The sequence below is a fragment of the Arachis hypogaea genome, chromosome 19 (assembly GCF_003086295.3).
Source record: "Arachis hypogaea cultivar Tifrunner chromosome 19, arahy.Tifrunner.gnm2.J5K5, whole genome shotgun sequence".
Classification (NCBI taxonomy): domain Eukaryota; kingdom Viridiplantae; phylum Streptophyta; class Magnoliopsida; order Fabales; family Fabaceae; genus Arachis; species Arachis hypogaea.
This window is the reverse complement of record NC_092054.1, coordinates 7,833,202-7,837,694: the sequence shown is the minus strand read 5'-3', so window position 1 is coordinate 7,837,694 and position 4,493 is coordinate 7,833,202. Positions and strand designations below refer to the sequence as shown.

Genomic DNA, 4,493 nt, shown 5'->3' with positions numbered 1-4,493 from the left:
TGGGTACTTCAATCATCTCCTGAAAAAGTAAAAAATAGGATACAGTTGCTACATCATCCTGTCAAGCGGAATATAGGGCCCTTTCAGCAACAACCAAGGAGGCACAGTGGCTAAGGTTCATACTAGAAGAGTTGCAGGTGGATCAGGGGAAACCGATAACAATCTTTTGCGATAGTCAGTCAGCTCTGCACATAGCCGCTAATCCCGTCTTCCACGAATGGATAAAGCACATTGAGGTTGATTGCCATGTCGTGAGGGATAAATGGCAAGAGGGGGTGACGAAGTTGCTCCCAATTTCTAGCACTGAACAAACAGCTGACATCTTGACAAAAACCTTCACTCCTAATCTATTTCGAGCTTGTCATGCCAAACTTGGATTAATCAAAGCATCCAATCCAAGTTTAAGAGGGGGTGTTACATGATAAAGACTCTATAGTGCAGCAGTTGTATCAGATAAAAAGGATTAGTTAGTGTAACTGAAATTAGTTAGGTTGTTAGTATGCTATGCAACTGGCAACCAGTGCAGTAAGTCAATTATGTTAGATTATTTAAAAACTATATATATGTGTGTGTGTGTGTCTATTATTACAGCTAGTTGAATATGAGATTCTTCTAGATCAATTTTGTGAAAAATAAAATCAGATTCTTCCTTCTCTCTCCTTCTCCTTTTTCTCTGCTAGTTGATCCCTCTTCTTCTTGTTGCTCTCTTCTCTTGCTTTGTTTCCTCCCTTTCTCTTCTCTTCACACTTAAACTCACTTAACAAAGTTGATAAGAGTTACTCTGCTTCATCCATAATTGTTTCAACAAATATACCTTTAAATTATTTTTTTATTTATTTATCTCCTGTAGACATAATTATGTATACAAATTATTTTAAAATACATAATATAAGATTTCGAGAATTAGGAACAATTTTATTTTATAAAAAAAAGACTAATATCAAAAAATTATTCTTCTATAACGAGATATCCAACTACACATTAACGAGCTCAAAAAAATTCAATTTAAATAATATCAAAAATAAAAAATTAAATACACCCAAACAAACCACATATTTCTTGTAGAAAAAAATCTAAGATATGAAAAAAAAAAAGAAATGAGACAATACAAATGAACCCTAATTAGAAAAAAATTAAAAAGGTAAGAACACAAAAAAATATAATGATTATTATTTGTAACAAATTAAAGTACTATAATAATTATTTTGTGATTTATACAATAATTATTTTGTAATTTATTTGTCTCTTCATTATTCAGACGATGATGTTGTATTAGTTTTTGAAACTACAGTGAAATAATAAAGTTATTTATTAATGGTAAATTGGTGATTTATAGTAACAAATTTTTGTTGTAGATAATTGTAAATGAATAAAAATTTGAATATAATAGGTAATTAAAAAAATAAACATGTTTATAAAAAAATAATTTAAAGATATATTTGCCTTTACAAAAATAATTTAATTTTTTTAAATATTATAAAAATTAATTCTTCTTAATAATTTTAATATTAATTTTTTTTAAATAATTAAATATTTTTAACAGTCTTTTAAAAAATAATTTTTATAGTTCTAAAAATTAGATCGGATGAATCGGTCAAATCGGTCTAACAGAGAATTGACGGAAAAAAATTATCCTTTTTAATAATTAATTTTACTGTTATTTTATTTCAAAAGTAAATAATTTTTTTGTTAAATTTAATTAAAAATAATTTTTTAACTTTTGTAACAGGAGTCGTATGAATTCCTGACTATCCCCATTCTCTACGCTCCTAGCAAAAGATATATTCGATTTAGATGTGACAGAAGAGGAAAATGCTTCCGGAATCATTTAATGATTATAATGATAAAGCCCATGGCCCAAAGGCCCAATAATGTTGAATAGCGCGTGCTTTTTTTTTTTATTAACCTTTATACCGGCTAACGCATCCATCTTTTCGTCCATCAATAACTGTTTTCAAATTTTAGAAAAAGTAAATACTAATTTTTTTATGAAAAAGTGTAGGGAACCAAAATAAACCAGCAAACTTTTTAAACAATTTTATTTAATAATTAATTTTAAATTTTTTTAAATTCAAAATTTGAATAATTAAAAGTTGATTAACCTAATCCTAAAAAAAAAAAAGTGTAAAAACGCCCCCTTCTCTCCCACTCCTACCCCTGTAGTTACGCACAGAAACCATTCCCCTTCTCCCATTTCCATAGTGACGCTGTCTACACTCCACTCCAGTTGGCACAGCCGCCCCGACACCGAACACCGCGTCGTTAGGCAACATCCCACAGCCACTAGTCTCGCCTCCATGACCACCGCATTGTTGTCTCTTTGGTGCGCCAAATTTTGTGCCAATAGGTAGTTTACTGCAAGAATCATCGCCAAATTTCCTTGGTCCACCGCAAGAATCATTGCCCCGTTACCGTTCTCGCTGATTGAAGGTTTTTGTCTAGTTATTTACTGCTACTTCATAATTTTGCAAGTTATTTTTTTTGTCTTCTATAAGCATGTTTCTTTGATTTCATAACTATTGCTAGTGCTTACTTGGTTTCCATATTTTTATTTGTTGAATTTGGTATGAATTATTCTAGAAATTTAAAAAGGAAGACAAGCAACTTTCAGAAAGGAACAGAAGCATATATGTGAAGATCTAATTCTTTGCAAAGAGTAAGTTCATGTTTGATCACTATAGCCATTAACTCTCATTCTCCCACTATACTTAGATATACTCTTAAATAATGGACTAATCAACTTGTTATGCATAACGCATATAGATAATAGGCTTATGTTCATTGCCATGGGTTAGGTGAAAATTGATTAATTGATGGAATATAATTAGACTAGGGTGAAATTACCATTGTAAACTAAAAATGAATGTAAAAAATTGAATAATTGATATTTATTTTTATATTTTTTGGATGTTCTTTTTTGATACATTTTTTATGTTTTTTAGGAATGGTATTATCATTATGTGTTTCTATTTTGATTTGGTTGTTCTCTTTGTAGAGTAAATTGAAAAAATGGATTTATAAGAGCAAAGGACAACCCACAATTCATGAGTGATATATGTTTTCTATGCTCGTTAGCAAGTAATTTAGATAATTGGCTAGAGATAAACTTCAGGAAAAGAAGATGGATGGCTGTGGCAGAAGTAAAAGAAACCTGTCCTTGGATGAAGGAGGCTTTAGATATATTGATTCGAAGACAAATTCAGTTGTAGATTGTAAAAATTGTAGGCATCACTTACTTTTGGAACCTGCAAAAGTGTGGAAGAGCAAAAAATTAAAAAAGAGATATGAGATTTTTGGAATTGAATGAGTTAAAATTGATTATCAACTTGAAAAATTACAATTATTCTTTTGTTAAACAAATAGATGTTTTTTTTTATACTAAGTGAATGATTCTTTTTTATTAATTTTGGTTATGTTGAATTCATGTATTGACAGTGTTTCAAATTGTATAGATAAGTTGAATGAATATTATGATTCCTTTCATTGTATTTTAGCATGATGACAAATTTATAGTTACTTATATAGGATATTTTTTTTTATTTTTTATTCACATGATTTTTATTAAAGTAACATCTATTTAGTATGAAAAATGAACATCTTGATATACTTGACAGAGGTAGCATCCACTTATATCTTTATAAAAATAATTAGGTACCTAACATAAGTTACTTTATTGTAGAGATGATTTATTTGATAGTGATTATAAGTATCACAAAAGAAGGGAAAAAAATTTGAATTTATCCTGTTGCTTGATGATTAAAAAAATTTAAGTAAGGAAAAAAAATAAGAAAAAGAACAACAATATCTTATTTTCAAACTTAAAAATATATTATACCAAACATTAGTACCTTAAATAGACAGAGTAATTTGCAACCTCCACACAAATAGCATTCTAATTTTGCATTTTTTATTTGAACATCTTAAATTTCTTAGTCGGATCTAGACAATCATTCTTTTGAATTTTGAAATTATCATCCAAATTAAAAAAATAAAAGCCAAGAAATTGACTAAAATCATAACAAAAAAGAAATGATTTCTTCATGCTATACTTGGCTTCTAGTATCTAAATAAAAGGATTTTCTTTATTCTTCATCTTTCTTCTTGAACTCAATGAAAAATACAATCACTTCCATTGGTTTGGCTTTAAAACTGAAAAGTATACATTTAATCTACAATTGTTCAAACACATGCATAAAGATACAATAATTAAAACTCAAAGCCAACATACACAAGCTCAAAAAAAAAAAAAACAAAACAAAACAAAAAAACAACCAGAAAAGAGACAAATGAGGAGATTCTTAAAAGTAAAAGGATCAGATTCTTCAGTTTCAACAACCTTCCATAGTTTCTCTTGAAGATTCCTTACTTTGTCCTCGATTTTTAAAAGCTTTCTCCATTTATATGCAGTCCATAGACCAAAGTCACCATATACAACAATATAGGAAGCCCATACATAAGGGTAGGTTTTTGCATGCTCTTTGATTTTGAGATAC

At 28.8% G+C, this 4,493-nt stretch overlaps 1 long non-coding RNA gene across 1 annotated transcript; it reads left to right on the top strand.

Moving 5' to 3' along the window:
• The first annotated feature begins 2,159 nt into the window (after positions 1-2,159).
• LOC140181960 (uncharacterized) lies at positions 2,160-3,493 on the top strand. Its single transcript, XR_011877665.1, has 2 exons — positions 2,160-2,430; positions 2,581-3,493. It is a non-coding gene; the product is annotated as an uncharacterized lncRNA (long non-coding RNA).
• Positions 3,494-4,493: the final 1,000 nt, after the last annotated feature.